Source organism: Pongo abelii, chromosome 15 (assembly GCF_028885655.2).
Source record: "Pongo abelii isolate AG06213 chromosome 15, NHGRI_mPonAbe1-v2.0_pri, whole genome shotgun sequence".
Taxonomy (NCBI): domain Eukaryota; kingdom Metazoa; phylum Chordata; class Mammalia; order Primates; family Hominidae; genus Pongo; species Pongo abelii.
The window spans coordinates 95,510,351-95,527,779 of NC_072000.2; the positions used below are offsets into that span (position 1 = coordinate 95,510,351).

The 17,429-nt window shown below is 47.3% G+C and overlaps 1 protein-coding gene across 19 annotated transcripts in view; it reads left to right on the forward strand.

The window, feature by feature from the left end:
* Positions 1-17,429, forward strand: part of DGLUCY (D-glutamate cyclase) — a 163,805-nt gene that overhangs the window by 79,563 nt on the left and 66,813 nt on the right. For 4 of the 19 annotated variants that reach the window (XM_054529645.2, XM_024231172.3, XM_024231171.3 and 1 more), the window contains exon 2: positions 5,259-5,351. The gene's annotated coding sequence lies outside the window, so the exon portion shown is untranslated. 19 annotated transcript variants of the gene reach the window in all.

Sequence of the window (17,429 nt, forward strand, 5' to 3'; positions counted from 1 at the left end):
AGGCTGAGGCAGGAGAATAGCTTGAACTCTGGAAGCAGAGGTTGCAGTGCGCCGAGATCGTGCCACTGCACTCCAGCCTGGGCAACAGAGCGAGGCTTTGTCTAAAAAAAAAACGAAGTTTAACCAAATGTCTGTGCAACCTGTGATACAATCAAGGTGACACATAAAATTAACCATCACACTGTAAACCAAAAAGTACCTGAGACAGGTCTCAATCAATTTAGAAGTTTATTTTGCCAAGGTTAAGGGCAAGCCCAGGAGATGGGTCTGTGCCTTTCTCCAAAGATGATTTTGAGGACTTCAGGATTTAAAAGGGGGGAAAGCAGGATGGAGGGGGAACAGGGAGGCTGTGGTCACATGACTGAATCCACACGTTGCAAGAGAAAGGGAGCAGGTAGGGGAATAGTAAGTCAGCATTCTCCGTAAGATAAGATGAACATAGAGTGGCTACCTGCAGAGATCTTTTAACCTTTTATCTGTAGCTACCTGCTTAGGAACAAAAGGAAAGACAGATTCTTGCATGACTCAGCTTTCAGCTTCATTTTCTTCCTTCTGGCAGAGTGAACCAGGGTTCAAGTTTTTGTTTTTCCTTCACAATACTGTTGTTTCTCCTCTTCCTTTTCCTCCTCCTCCTCCTCCTCCTTCTTCACAACTCCTAAAAATGTAAAACCTATTCTTAGCTCACAAACCTTACAAAAAAGTTTGCCAGTTTGATTTAAACTGTCTCCCAGAATCTATGTCAATGGCATTTTGTTGTTTCCTACAATATAGTGATGCTTGAGTGATTATCTAAAGAAAATAATTTATGGGTTGGGTGCAGCGGCTCAATCCTGTAATCCTAGCACTTTGGGAGGCTGAGGCTGGCAGATCATCTGAAGTCAGGAGTTCAAGAGCAGCCTGGCCAACGTGGTGAAACCCCGTCTCTACTAAAATACAAAAATTAGCCGGGCATGATGGCACATGCCTGTAATCCCAGCTACTGGAGAGGCTGAGGTGGGAGAATCTCTTGAATCTGGGAGGCGGAGGTTGGAGTGAGCTTAGATCGCGCCATTGCACTCCAGCATGGGCGACGGAGTGAGACCCCGTTTCCAAAACAAACAAACAAGAAAATAATTTATGAAAGTCAAGAGCCTGATAAACAATCACCACCCATTCGTAATCTGTGCTGCCACACCTCTAGCCAGCAGATCTGCCATCTTTTGAAATGAGTATTAACCTGGACATTCCCAAGTAAAGTGCCCACAACACCTAGGGGTTGTGATTCGAACAGCAACAGTTAGACTCAGGCTCTCTCTTGCTGCCCTCTCCTGGCTGGTCTATTGTTGAGAATCAGATGTGAATCCTGTAGGATTTCATGAGACTCAGGAAACCTTCAGGTCTGATTGCTGACCTGTAGACTTGTCAAAATTTCTACCAGTGGATAGTTCTTAAGGCTGGTCATGATGGCCAAGTTTGTCTGTTATTTCTTGTAGGGTGCTCCGACTTTCTTGAGTGTAAGTGTTATAGAAAAAGAATAGTTATCAGGCTGGGCACAGTGGCTCACACCTGTAATCCCAGCACTTCGGGAGGCTGAGGCACGTGGATCACTTGAGGCCAGGAGTTCAAGACCAGCCTGGCCAACATGGTGAATCCCTGTCTCTACTAAAAATACAAAAATTAGCCGGGTGTAGTAGTTCCAGCTACTCAGGAGGCTAAGGCAGGAGAATCAGTTGAACCTGGGAGGCAGAGGTTGCGGTGAGCTGAGATTGCACCACTTCACTCCAGCCTGGGTGACAAAGCGAGATGCCATCTAAAAAAAAAAAAAAGAAAAAAAGGAGTTATCATATATTGAACATTTACTATGTGCCAAACACTGCTAAACAAATATTATTTCATTTCATCCTTAGAACAATCACATGAGCTCCATATCCCTTGACTGTTCAGCATTACCTTCACACAGGTGATACAATGGAGACTCAGAGAGGTTAATTTTTTTTTTTTTTTTTTGAGATGGAGTCTCACTCTGTCGCCAGGCTGGAGTGCAATGGCGCAATTTTGGCTCACTGCAACCTCCGCCTCCTGGGTTCAAGCGATTATCCTGCCTCAGCCTCACCAGTAGCTGGGATTACAGGCATGCACGACTGCACCCAGCTAACTTTGTATTTTTAGTAGAGACGGGCTTTCACCACGTTGGTCGGGCTGGTCTTGAACTCCTGACCTCAGGTGATCCACCCGCCTCAGCCTCCCAAAGTGCTGGGATTACAGGCATGAGCCACTACTCCCGGCCTTTTTTTTTTGGACAGAGTCTTGCTCTGTCACCTAGGCTGGAGTGCAGTGGTGTGATCTCGGCCCACTGCAACCTCTGCCTCCCAGGTTCAAGCGATTCTCCTGCCTCAGCCTCTTCAGTAGCTGGGACTAGAGGTATGCAGCATCACGCCTGGCTAATTTTTGTATTTTTAGTAGAGACAGGGTTTCACCATGTTGACCAGGCTGGTCTTGAACTCCTGACCTCAGGTGATCCATCTGCCTCTGCCTCCCAAAGTGCTGGGATTACAGGGGTGAGCCATCATGCCCGGCCAGAGAGGTTAATTAACCGCTCAAGGATCACAGGTGGTAGAGCTGGAGCTTGGCATTCAGTCCATATTTATCTGACTCCAGAACTTGTGGTCTGAATTGCTACCCAAGGTTCACAATCATTTGTTCAGAGTCTAATTCATAGGAATAGTATGGTGCCAGAAATTTGCATTTTTGACAAGCACTCCAGGGTCCTGGAGAGCTACACTTTGAGAACACTGCCTGTCACAAGTAGAAACTGCATGGCTTCCAGTAGAAAGATGAAACTCTTGAGCAACAGAAGACTTATTCTGGGGTGGACCAAATGCTGGGCTTTCCCTCCTTCTTTGAGTAGAAGAGGAAGTTAGAAGAGGGTAATAAGATGCAAATATTTCTTATCTCTTACTGTCCCTCAGGCCTCTCTGCCCCCACCTAATCCCCAGAAAAGTGCACCTCAAATGAATTTGCCTAAAGAGGTATAACACTGCCCTTTGCTGACAAACCCCTGAGCAAACATGTACTGGTTATTTGGTAACACTCAAAAGTCTAATTGTAGCTGGGCACGGTGGCTTATGCCTGTAATCCCAGCACTTTGGGAGGCTGAGGCAGGCAGATCACCTGAAGTCAGGAGTTTGAGACCAGCCTGGGCAACATGGTGAAACCCCATCTCTACTAAAAACACACAGACACACACACACACATACACACACACACACACACACACAAAAATTAGCTGGTATGGTGGTGCACGCCTGTAGTCCCAACTACTCAGGAGGCTGAGGCAGGAGAATCACTTGAAATGGAGAGGCGGAAGTTGCAGTGAGCTGAGATCGCGCTACTGCACTCCAGCCTGGGTGACACAGCGAGACTCCCTCTCAAAAAAAAAAAGGATCTAATGGCGGTTTTGGCAGTTCTGAGGAACAGTTTGCTCAGGCTGTCAGATCTGGAAGTGTTCATGGCTTGCTGAGCAGAGACAAGAAGACAAAGACTTAGGTGTAATCTAAATACAATGGATTTGCAATGAAACAAGTGGCCTGGTCTACAATCGTTTCTCCACGTGCTCTGCCTTTCTGACAGCAAATCTATGTTTGGCAAGGTATGGGATGGAGATGTCTTCCCACCTGGTGGCCAATGTTTTCTGGAGCCTCTATATCACCCTTCAGCTCCTGGGTAGGGTTGATGGTCATCCACAGAGAGTGGGGCGACATACACCTGTGAGGGCCCAGCCACTGGTCAGTGTTCAGCAGAGGAGAAATATAGTAGAGAAAGAGCAAGACTATGCCAGACGTCGTGCTGGGTATTTGACTAACATGATTTAATCTTCCAATAACCCACAGAGGTGTTGGGATTCCATCTTCCTTTGCCACATGAAAAAACGGAGACACAAATATGCAAAGTAACTTGCCCAAGATCATCCACGTAATAAGTAGAGTCAAGAATTAAACCTAAAGGCCTTGCCCTTTCCATCCAGCTCTGTGCCAACATGTAGGGCCACCGCTCTCTGTGTTAGTTCCTCTGTATAAGATCTCCTCTTCCAATCCAAACAGGCTCCACTCACAAGCCTTGGAAAAACGCCACCAGCCCTTGGGTCCAAGAATAACATAAATGCAATGAGCCATTTTCTGAAAATGAGATGACATATGTCAAGCATTCAGCCCAGAGCCTGGTACTTTTCAGACTGTTCAGCCAGGGTGGGAGGGTCCCTGGGACAGAGTGTTTCTGGTTTCAGGAGATTCTATTGGCCATTTGGTAACAAACATTTATCAAGTAACTATATAAATGGTCAAAACAGGAAGAGCAGGGCGGGGCGCAGTGGCTACCAGGACTTTGGGAGGCTGAGGCAGGTGGATCACCTTAAGTCAGGAGTTTGAGACCGGCCTGACCAGTATGGTGAAACTTTGTCTCTACTAAACATACAAAAATTAGCCGGGCATGGTGGCGGGTGCCTGTAGTCCCAGCTACTCAGGAGGCTGAGACAAAAGAATTGCTTGAACCCAGGAGGCAGAGGTTGCAGTGAGCCGAGATGGCACTACTGCACTCCAGCCTTAGCAACAGAGCGAGACTGTGTATCAGAAAAAAGGAGTCATGGGAGTCATCCTGATTGGACCAGCTTAGATCTCAGGAATCCCTGCCTACCGGAGGGATGGAATGAGCTGACTGGCTTAGCTTAAGTGGCATGCTTTGTCCTTGGAGGCACATGGACCCTCAAATGAAAATTGGGAGCTCTCGTGGGAAGTGGGGTTTGTCAGGGAGACAGCCACAAAGATCACAACAGGAAAGTTGCTTTTGTGAAATAAAAAGGCAGGAAGGCACAAGCAGTATATGATTGTAGCCCACAGATTTGTTTGGCTAGAGCAGAGCATTCTTTGTTCTTGAAAGTGAGTTGTGAGAAATGGAGCATTTGGGAGGGAGTTGGGGATGCTGGAAGGGGCCTTGTGGGGAGCCTGCGGGGCCTCAGGCTTTGTGTGAGTCTGGGAGTTTTAGTGCAGCATTTACTGGATTACTAGCAAATTCAGGAAATGAGCCTGTTTCCTCCTATTATAGAGCCTAATCCTTTATTCATTAAATGGAGTATTTACTCAGCCTTAAAATGTTCAGCGTGGGGGGTTAGAAAAGAAGGGAACCCACAGCTGCTGAGAGCCCACTATGTGCTGACTCTAGGCTGGAGGCTTTTCTACATTTTCTCTTTTAATGCTCCCAACCTCCCTCTTTGCCCCATTTCACAGATGGAGAAGGAAAGGCAAGTGACTTGTCCAGAGCCACTCTGTCAAAAGGGGACTTGAGTCCTCAGGGCTGTTGACTCCAAAGCTGACAAGCAGGTAACCACATTGGGGTTTTCTCCAGGACATGAGAATTCCTTTGTCCTATGTATTGCATCGAGCACCTGGGCTGATGACCCTTCTGCATGGTGTACCCACCTCGCAGCCTGAGCTTATCCTCAGCTACATCCACTATGCCCAGAGACACGGATGAATGCATCTGGGAGTCTGGAGGGAGGGGTCCACTCGTGAGTTGAGGCCCTGTTTGTACCCGCCCCACCAGGACTGAGGACAGGAAGTCACGCCTAGGAGAACCAAGACGGGGTTGACACAAACGGTACCCACAGAGCATCCTTGTCCTGACTGTCACCACCATCCCCCTCCTCCTCCTCCTCACACCTGCATCTCCAGCAGTTATTGAGCACTTGCAACGTACCCAGTGCTCTCTCAGCACTTTACATACATCATCTCCTGGAACCATCCCAAAGCTTCTTTGAAGCAGGCGCCATTATCCTCCCCATTTTGTAGATGGGAAAGCCAAGGAATGACCGTGGAGGCCGAGGTCACAGCAAGGGGCTTGTCCCTGTAAGGTCTATACACTCATCCCCATTTCCTTTTCCCTCTTTAATTTTCTTTTTTATTTTTGGAGACAGGCTCTCACCCTGTTGCCCAGGCTAGAGTGTGGTGACGTGATCATGGCTCACAGCAGCCTTGACCTCTGAGGCTCAAGCAATCCTCCCACATCAATCTCCCGAGTAGCTGGGACCACAGCTCTGCACCACCATGCCTGGCTAATTTTTGTATTTTTTTGTAGAGACAGGGTCTCACCATGTTGCTCAGGCTTGTCTCGAACTCCTGAGCTCAAGCCATCCACCCTCCTCAGCCTCCCAAAGTGCTGGAATTAAGGCGTGTACCACCATGCCTGGCCCATGCCCCATTTTAAAAATGAGTAAATTTAACCTTCGAGAGGTTGCCCACTAATCTCACATGGCTGACAAGTGGCTGAGTTGGGATTTGAACTCAAGTTCTGTCTGATTACCATGGCTGGGCTGAGCACTGCTGTGAAGGATAATTGTTGAGTTAAAGAAAACCTTTGGAGAAGTGATTTGGCCTTGTGGATCTTTCCCTGAGCACAATTTCCAGCATGTTCCTGAGAAAGCTTAGGATCCTCTTTGTTGGAATAAGCGCAGGTCCTTCCTCGGGGCACCTATGTCCACTAACGTCACAGTCATCCTCCACTCCCACTTTTTCCCCTTTCCCGAAAACATCTGATATGGGGCTCCGAGCAAGCCCTGGGAGGAGCTGCTTCCTGGGTGAATGTGTCCCCCGGAGGAATGTACACCTGCAGCAAGACGAGTGGGACATTTTTGAAGCCTCAGGCCACACACATTGTCCCCAAGACAAGGCTGATGCGGATAGTAAGCCTCTTGTTTTTGAAGGTCACATACAACAAAAACATGGAAACTCAGAATGGAAGAGGCCCATGAGAGCAATCTTGAGGCATAACAACAGCTGCAGAAGGTGACTGCAGGGAAGCGGACTGTGCTCCTATTCTTTATGTTCTGTTTTTAGCTGTGTTTTTCAGAGCAAGTAGGTACCATGGTGATAGGTACCATAGAAATGGATGGAGCGCACCACCCAGCACGGGGCTGCCAACCCGTTCCCCTGGAAATGCACCGAGAGCTGCCAGGGAGAGCCCAGGGATTCTGCTTCCTGGGGCCTGTCAGCTGCACGGCCAGGGAAGAAGTCCCCTGTAGAATGGTCCCCAGAGGCTTCTCACTGTCATTGTCCAAGGTCCCTGATGGTGCATCCTCCCTCCTGGAGCACTTGTGGCCTTCCTCTCTGAGTCCTCCCAGGAAACTCACTTAAGGAGGTTTGCCTTTGCCTAGTGAAGCAATTATCTTGGCCAACAGTGACCTCAAAAGTAACACTGCCAGCATTCCTGTCTCCATAGTTAGGAGTGTATGGTCCTCATCCTGCCTGGATGTGGCACTGTCACTGGTTTTATGCAATGTCATAAAGAATTTGTAGGGCAGGAGCTGAGTTCTGAGCATTTGGTAATCAGGAATACTCATAAAATGAAATTTCAGAGGATCTAACCCAGAAAGCCGAGCAAGGTAGGGCATAACCACGTCTGATACGGAGGTTTTCAGTTTGTGAAGCTGCAGGCAGTACAGAATAGGGCCCAGCCTCAAATATTTTTGGATGCAGCTTGAATGGACTGAAAGACCCTTTGAAACAAGTGCTGGAACCATCCCGTAGCACTTACATAACCATCTCTGCAAGGCTGTTGATAGATGAATGTAAATGAACCTAGGCAGAGCTTAGCTCATTTTTATTTAGATTTAGACCAATTTCATGTATTCCGAAACGTAACCCATATATACACACAATAAATCTAACACTTTTATTTTAGGCCTAGCGTGAGAGGATCAAGTTTAAAGGGCATCTGTTATTACATCTGTCCCACCATATCTGCTTCTGTGATGACTTTATTATGTACGTTTCTTTCTATACATTTGTGCTCTCAGGTGGCATTCTTCTTCAGAGCAGGGCAAGTGTAATTCTGGATGAATGTGTGACTCTGAGACCGGTCATTCTAAGCACCAACCAACTGAAGATAATTTTATTCTCAATTAAAGAAACACAGATGGGGCGCAGTGGCTCACGTGAGCCTGTAGTCCCAGCACTTTGGGAGGCTGAGGCAGGTGGATCACTTAAGGTCAGGAGTTCGAGACCAGCCTGGCCAATATAGTGAAACCCCATTTCTACTAAAAATACAAAAATTAGCCAGGTGCGGTGGCATGCACCTGTAATCCCAGCTACTTGGGAGGGTGAGGCGGGAGAATCGTTTGAACCAAGGCGGTGGAGGTTACAGTGAGCCAAGATCGCACCGCTGCACTCCAGCCTGGATGGCAGAGTAAATCTCTGTCTCAAAAAAGAAAGAAACATACATCTCTAACAAAGGATTTACTTTTTTTTCTTGAGACAGGGTCTGTCTCCGTCACCCAGGCTGGAGTGCAGTGGCTCACTGCATCTCAGCTCACTGCAACCTCCACCCCGAAGGCTCAAGCGATACTCCTACCTCAGCCTCCCAAGTTGCTGGGACCACAGGTGTGTATCACCATGCCTGGCTATTTTTTTGTATTTTTAGTAAAGACAGGGTCTCACCATTTTGCTCAGGCTGGTCTCGAACTCCTGAGTTCAAGCGATCCACCCACCTTGGCCTCTCAAAGTGCTGGGATTACAGGCATGAGCCACTGTGCCTGGCTAGGAATTTATTTTAAAAACCAAAAACTTAAAAATCAATAACATCATTAACTCATAAATTATTGTTTAGTTACAGATTACAAAAATGATAGAACCAGAAGGTGCTAACAAAATATCTGTCCTGCATGTGTGGCATTTGACATGAAGAAACAGGCCCTTGCTGGGCGCAGTGGCTCATGCCTGTAACCCCAGCACTTTGGGAGGCCAAGGCAGAAGGATCACTTGAGCTCAAGAGTTCAAGACCAGCCTTGGGCAAGATGGTGAAACCTTGTCTCTACCAAAAAATACAAAAGTTAGCCAGGCATGGTGCAGTGTACCTGTAGTAGCAGCTACTGAGGAAGCTGAGATAGGAAGGATCGCTTGATCCCAGGAGGTCAAGGCTGTAGTAAGCCGTGATTGTGCCACTGCACCCCAGCCTGGGTGACAGAGTGAGACCCTGTCTCAAGAAAAGTAAAGGCCAGGCGCGGTGGCTCATACCTGTAATTTCAGCACTTTGGGAGGCTGAGGCGGGTGGATCACCTGAGGTGGGGAGTTTGAGATCAGCCTGACCAACATGGAGAAACCCCGTCTCTACTAAAAATACAAAATTAGCCAGGTGTGGTGGGGCATGCCTATAATCCCAGCTACTCGGGAGGCTGAGGCAGGAGAATCGCTTGAACCCGTGAGGCGGAGGTTGCTGTGAGCCGAGATTGTGCCATTGCACCCCAGCCTGGGCAACAAGAGCGAAACTCCATCTCAAAAAAAAAAAAAAAAAAAAAGAAAAGGAAAGAAACTGAGGCCCAAAGAGTTGACATACTTTGCTATTAGTTCAGCATGTCTTCTGTGTATGCAGGTGGTGTCCCTAGGTCGTTATCACTCTGGCAAGTTCTTTCCCAGTGATGGAGATGTGTGGAGCCCCCAGTCTCTCCAACCAGGGAGTGGTGCTCATGGTGACCTTGAAGTAGGCTTGTGGGTCAGGCCGTTGGTTGAGCCGTGCAGTGCCAGAAGTAGCTAAACATCATTAAAGGAACTGCCTGGTTTATCGTTAAGACTAACCATGGAACCGATGACTCAGCGTTTACTGTTGGCAGTATCATACACTCAACCTGCATGTAGATTTCGTGCATCATATTTTGTGATTACAGGAATTTGGCCTGACGGACCCGTTGCAGAAACTCTGTACTAAATAAGCAAACACGTGTGCTCTAGTTTTACAGGCCAAGCAAACTGTGAAACAGAAGGGTTGGCCTTTCTTGCCCATAGCAGTCATACCTTGGACTTTTGCCACTTGGTTGGGTTGTTTTATTTGGCTAAGTAACTACAAGCAGATTTACTTTGAAGAATGAGGCTCTCAAATATTCTAGAATTCTCTAAGAATGGACATTCACAGTGATGCTGGGCAGACAGAGTTATTCCCAAATTTTCAGAGTCATAAAGCTTATGTTTGGGCTGGGTGCGGTGGCTCACACCCGTAATCCCAACACTTTGGATGGCCAAGGCGGGCATATCACAAGGTCAGGAGTTTGAGACCAGCCTGGCCAATATGGTGAAACCCTGCCTCTACTAAAAATACAAAAATTAGCCAGGCGTGGTGGTGGGCACCTATAGTCCCAGCTACTCAGGAGGCTGCAGCAGGAGAATTGCTTGAACCCCGCAGGTGGAGGTTGCAATGAGCGGAGATTGCGCCGCTGCACTCCAGCCTGGGCGACAGAGTGAGACTCCATCTCAAAAAAAAAAAAAAAAAAAAAAAAAATCCAGTTTAGCCTGTGTGAAGCACCCACACAAAACCTTCCTTTCCCAAGATAAGCGCCTTCCTGTGGAGCTGGAACAGGGGCCCTGGGGCTAGCATATTTGATATTCAAGACACACATTGAGTCTGGTGTGGTGCTTTTCAGCAACACATTGAAAAATTGTTGCTTTTCACACCAACAATTTGAAACTAAACATTTAATGTGAATGTTTCTTTTTTTTTTGAGAGAATGTCTCACTGTCCCCAGGCTGGAGTACAGTGGTGCAATCGTGGCTCACAGCAGTCTGGACCTCCTGGGCTCAAGCAATCCTCCTGCCTCAGCCTCCTGAGTAGCTGGGATTACAGGCACGCACCACCATGCTGGCTAATTTTTTTTAGTTTTTATTTTTTGTAGAGATGGGGGTCTCGCACTCCTGGACTCAAGGGATCCTACCGCCTCAGCGTCCCAAAGTGCTGAGATTCCAGGCATGAGCCACCACACCTGGCCTTAATCTGAATGTTTTTTAACAATCACAACTTGATTTTTAACATTTTAATTTAAAATTTTTATTATGGTAAAAAATATATAACATACAGTTTACCATCTTAATCATTTTTAAGTGTACAGTTCTGTGGCATTAAGTACATTCACATTGTTGTGCAACCATCACCGCCTTCCATTTCTAGAACTCTCTTCATCTTCCCAAACTGAAACTCTCTGTCCATTACACCATAACTCCCCATTCCCCACCCCATCTCCTGGACCCAGCCTGTGGTCACCACCATTCAGCTTTCCATCTCTGTTCATCTGTCCGTTGTGGGTGCCTCGTAGAAATGGAATCATACAATATTTGTCACTTGTGTCTGACTTATTTCAGTTTGCATAACATGCTCAGGGTTCACCCATGTTGTAGCATGCATCAGAATTTCCTTCCTTTTTAAGGCTGAAGAATATTCTACTGTATGTATATACCACATTTTGTTTATCCATAATTTTTCTATAGTTTCTTATTTTTTTGTTGTTGTTGTTTTGTTTTTTTGAGATGGAGTCTCGCTCTGTCGCCCAGGCTGGGGTGCAGTGGCGTGATCTCGGCTCACTGCAAGCTCCGCCTCCCAGGTTCACACCATTCTTCTGCCTCAGCCTCCCGAGTAGCTGGGACTACAGGCGGCGCCCACCACCACACTTGGCTAATTTTTTTTTATTATTTAGTAGAGACAGGGTTTCACTGTGCTAGACAGGATGGTCTCGATCTCCTGACCTCATGATCCGCCCGCCTCGGCCTCCCAAAGTGCTGGGATTACAGGCGTGAGCCACCATGCCTGGCCTATTTTTTTTATTTTAAAATAATTGCAAAGTGACAAAACATTTCAAGAATGGTACTAAAGAAAATCTTTTTTATATCTCATTATTCATCTTTTTTATTTTGTCTTTTCTTTTTTTTTTTTTTTTTTTTTTTGAGATGCAGTCTTGCTCTGTTGCCCAGACTGGAGTGCAGTGGTGCGATCTTGGCTCACTGCAACCTCTGCCTCCTGAGTTCAAGAGATTCTCCTGTCTCAGCCTCCTGAGTAGCTGGAGTTACAGGCATGCGCCTCCACACCTGGCTCATTTTTGTATTTTTAGTAGAGACGGGGTTTTGCCATGTTGGCCAGACTGGTCTTGAACTCCTGGCCTCGGCCTCCCAAAGTGCTGGGATTACAGGCATGAGCCACCCCACCCAGCCTCTCTTTTTTCTTTATAGACAGGGTCTCATGTCATAAGAGATGCTACCCGCCATTCCCCACCACGGAGTCCTACCTTACCCAGCTCCACCTTGTGGCTTTAGGACTGAATTGTTTAGAAAGGGGAGGAGAAGGGACCACCATCTGCTTTCATTGAAAATATTTGTTTTGGCCAGGTGTTGTGGCTCATGCCTGTAATCCTAACACTTTGGGAGTCCAAGGCAGGAGGATCGCTTGAGCCCAGGAGTTCAGAAAATACAGCCTGGGTAGCATAGTGAGACCCCCATCTTTACAAAAAAAGAAAAGAAATTAGCTGGGCACGGTGGTGCATGCCTGTGGTGGTCCCAAGCTACTCAGGAGGCTTAGGCGGGAGGATGGCTTGAGCCTGAGAGGTTGAGGCTGCAGTGAGCCATCATTGCACTACCTGCACTCCAGTCTGATGACAGAGCAAGACCCTGTCTCAAGAAAAAAAAGAAAGAAAGAAAATACTTGTTTCATTAACAATTCTTTGCATGTGGGGAGCCCTTGTATTTAGCCTATTAAATAAACAAATCTTAATTATGACTACCAGCATTTCCCCAATCTTTTGTCTCTGCTATTATAATACCATTTTTTAAATAAAATATACAGTTAGGATGCCTTCTTCCTTGCAGCAACACTTATTTTGCAAATTTGCAGTTGTATTTAGGCTACCACCAGCAACTCTCTTGGCAAACATTGAGCAACTCCTACCACAAAAATTAATGAGTAGAGAGACAAGGTCTGCACACCTACTCATTTTGTTCTTCCATTATCAAGTTGTGGGACTCTGGGGAAGTGATCCAGGGGACATCTACAGAAACCAAAAATGGAGTTTTGTAACACTGTGAGTTGTTTATTCTTGTAAATAATAGGATCTTCTTGACTGGACTGGAGGCTTCAAGGAAACTGTGTCTTCTGTTTTTCGTGTGCATCCTTCACGGTTCTAAATACGATGCTACATGAATATAAGGTGTTTCCTGTCCTTGTGGGCTGGCGGAGCTGTGAGGGCTTCAGTGGGATAAACTGGGAGAAGGAGCCTGGGTTATAAAGTTCAGTGGATGCTTCTTGAGTTTTATCTTCCTTGACCTCCCTGGACCGTAAATTCCTCCTTGAAATACTTGCTTCTGAATCACAAAGTTTCTCTCCTGCCTCCCTGGCTGCCTTTTCTCAGCTGCCTTTGTGTGAGCCACATGCTCTGCCCATCCCTCCTGACAGTGAGCTTTATGTATTTATTTATTTATTATAGACACAGTCTCGCTCTGTCACCCAGGCTGGAGTGCAGTGGTGAAATCTCGGCTCACTGCAACCTCCACCTCCCTGGTTCAAGCGAGTCTCGTGCCTCAGCCTCCCCAGTAACTGGGATTATAGACATGCGCCACCACACCCAGCTAATTTTTGTATTTTTAGTAGAGACAGGGTTTCACCATGTTGGCCAGGCTGATCTCAAACTCCTGTCCTCAAGTGATCCGCCCATCTCGGCCTCTCAAAGTGCTGGGGATTACAGACGTGAGCCACCGCACCTGGCTGACAGTGAACATTATTGGGCACCTTCCATGTGCCAGGCACTGTTGATGCTGCACATCCAGCAGTGAGTACAACAGATGGAAAGCCTTGTCTTCTCTGAACTGAAAGGAAACGAGGAAAACCCCCTCCCTTGGGTGTGAGCCTGCTTCCTTGTTTCTGCGTCACAGGAACAACCTCAGCTGCTCCCCAGGGTGTGCTGAGCACTGCCTGCTCATGCAGGCCTTGCCGGGCCCATGAAGGATGAAGGCAGCCTCTCCCCTGCAAGGTTCTTTCCTGTGTGAACCCAAAAGTATCTAAGACAGAGCTCAGTCAACTTAGAAAGTTTATTTTGCCAAAGTTAAGGACACAGCGTTAACATACAGCCTTAACACACAGCCTCAGGAGGTCCCGAGGACATGTACCCAAGGTGGTCGGGGTACAGGTTTTTATTATTTTTGTTTGTTTGTTTGTTTGTTTTTTGAGACAGGGTCTCACTCTGTCACCCAGGCTGGAGTGCAGTGGTGCGATCTCGACTCACTGCAGCCTCTGCCTCCCAGGTTCAAGCAGTTCTCCTGCCTCAGCCTCCCAAGTAGCTGGAATTACAGGTGTGCACCACCATGCCCAGCTAATTTTTGTATATTTAGTAAAGACGAGATTTTGCCATGTTGGCCAGGCTGGTCTTGAGCTCCTGACCTCAGGTGATCTGCCCAACTTGGCCTGCCAAAGTGCTGGGATTACAGGCGTGAACCACCATGCCTGGCCACAGCTTGGTTTTATACATTTTAGGGAGACATGAGAAATCAATCTGTGTGTGAGATTGATCAGCCTTTCACTGAATACACAATTTCCATGTGAGAGGAGGGTAGAGGAATGCCACTTATGCCTTAGTCTGGCTCAGTGAATTTACATTTTTACATAAACAACAGGGCAGAGGAAGCAATCAGATATGCATTTGTCTCAGGTGAGCCTCAGAGGGATGACTTTGGGTTCTGTCTATCCTTTATCAGGCACCCATGAAAATAAGCTGTCAATTTACATTGCCAGGGTGAAATTCAATAGAACTGTTTTAGGGTAAGGATGTTGAAGCCCGCAAGGAATTCATCTTTTAGCGATCTTATTTAGGAACAAAATGGGAGGCAGGCATGCGCAGTTCCCAGCTTGACTTTTCCCTTTGGCTTAGTGATTTTGGGGTCTCAAGATTTATTTTCCTTTCACACCTGCGAGAGAGACTTTCTGATGCTCCTGTCTCTGCCCTGCGCTCTCATCTCATCTGCCAACTTTGCACTTTGGCTGCCCTGCCGTCCGTCCCCCACCTGCAGCCCTACTGGCTTCCTAAAAGGCAAGTTTCACAAATCACTCACTGCTCAGTACCTTCTGTGATTTCCTGAGGCTCCGGGATAAATCCAGATTTCTTCACATGACAGGTGGGTCCCCATGAGCCGGCCTCTGCTTTCCCTTCCAGCCACAGCTCCCGCCACCTCCTGCCTTGTGTTAGGCTCTGCAGCACAGACAGCTGGTCCCCCCCAATACCTCCCTGCCTTGCTCCTGCTGGCCCCTGGGCCTAGAGGGCCTTCTCCCTCCCCAGCCTGCTTCTAGTCTGACCCCTACTCTCCTTTTAGACTCAGCCCCTTCTCCTCCACCCAGAGTCCACAGGCCTGGGAGCGCTAAGCACATGGTGTTATAGTTAACTATTTACTTTTCTATCTTTTCCTGGAAGACAGACACGATGGTAGATGGTAATTATGCGTTTAATGTCTGTCTCCTGGGATGGTAAACCCCTGTGAGTGTGGGCTGTGACTGTCTTATTCACCACTGTGTTTTTGGCACGGGGCCCAGAGTAATAAACATGGGTAACACTTCCACAGCGCTGTGAACCGGCCAGAAGTGTCCTGAGAGCCTTACATGTGTTTACAGCTTTAACCCTTACCACCACTCAGTGAGGTACTGTGATATTATGAGATACGTATTTGGTCTTCCTCTGGTTTCCTGGCATACAACTTCTAAAATCCTTGGAATCTCCAAAGAGATAAACGTGTTTTTATAGGCTAGAGAGTTGACTGATGGCCAGGCGTGGTGGCTTTGGCCTTGCACGGCGGCTTACTCCTATAATCCCGGCACTTTGAGAGGCAAAGGCTGACCGATCATTTGAGCCCAAGAGTTTAAGACCGGCCCCGTCTCTACAAAAAGAAAAATTTAAAAATTAGCTGGGCGTGGTGGTGCTCACCTGTAGTCCCAGCTACTCAGGGGACTGAGGTGGGAGGATTGCTTGAGCCCGGGAGGTTTGAGGCTGCAGTGAATTGTGATTGCACCACTGCACTCTAGCCTGGGCAACAGAACAAGACCCTGTTTCCAAAAAAAAAAAAAGTACAGAAAAGATAAAGAGCAGAAAGCCTCTCTTCCATCAGGGCCACCCCAAGGCACAACTCCAGAGGGCGCCATTCACATAAAATATAGTGCGACAGCCACTCCTGCTCAGGCCCTAGTCTCCCACTTTCCCCTCTGAGGGCACCACTGATACCAAGCTCTTCTCCATCCTTCCACAGATGTCTGTGTGAATGTGAACAGAACATGGGCATGTCAGTTGATAGAGAATTCTCCACCTTGCCTTGTTAATTTTGCATCATTGGGAGAGTGTTTCAGATAAGGTGTGTAGAGTAGCCTCATTCTTTTTTTTTTTTTTTTTGAGATGGAGTCTCGCTCTGTCACCCAGACTGGAGTGCAGTGGCGTGATCTCGGCTCACTGCAACCTCCGCCTCCCAGGTTCAAGCGATTCTCCTGCCTCAGCCTCCCGGGTAGCTGGGATTACAGGCATGCACCACCACATCTGGCTAATTTTTGTATTTTTTGTAGAGACAGGGTTTTGCCATGTTGCCTAGGCTGGTCTCAAACTGCTGGGGTCCGGCGATCCTCCCATCTTGGCCTCCCAAAGTGCCGGGATTACAGCCATGAGCCACTGTCCCCGGCCTGTTTCTAAATCATTTCTATTACAAACAGTGCTGCTGTGTACTCAGTCATTTTATCACTGTTTGAGCACATCTGTAGGACACAGTCCTAGGATTGGATTGCTTGGGTAAACAGAGAAATTACTTTCTGAAGGTGGAATTTCAGAAATCTGTGACAAGCATACATGAGATATTTTTACACTGATGTTTGGGGCTTGTCAGATCCTGCTAGGGGTTGACTGTCTGTAGGGCTCCTCTCTGATATATTTGATGTTAGGGAATGATGTTTCTGGGTTTGATAGTTTGTTCTCTAAAGAGAAAAGAGAGAGCTCAGAGCAGAAAGGTAGCTTTTTGGATTCTAGCCAGGGCTCACTGATTGGATCCCATCTCACCTCACTTCTAGAGGAAGACCACTCGGGAAAACAAGATACCTGCACCATGCAGCAGTGGGTTCCCCAGTGCCCTGATAGAAAGTCTGAGAAGTTCAGGATTCAGTCCCTAAAAACATATGGGCTGAAGAGGCTCTGGCCCTGAAATCACCTTGTTGGGGATAGTGGGAAGGTCCCTGTTACTTTTAAAATATACTGAGGATGTGATTCCTAACACCACAAAATGGGTGGATGGGTGAATGGATGAATGGCTGGGTGAATGGATGGATGGATGGGTGAATGGATAGATGGATGAATGAATGGGTGGAGGGATGGATGGATGGATGAATGGGTAGATGGATGGATGGATGGGTGGATGGATAGATGGGTGGATGGATAGATGGATGGATGGGTGGATAGATGGATGGATGAATGAATGGGTGGATGGATGGATGAATGGATGGATGGGTGGATGGATGGATGGATGAATGGATGGATGGATGGATGGATGGATGAATGAATGAATGAATGGGTGGATGGATGGATGGGTGGATGGATGGATGAATGGATGGGTGGATAGATGGATGGATGGATACATACATAGATT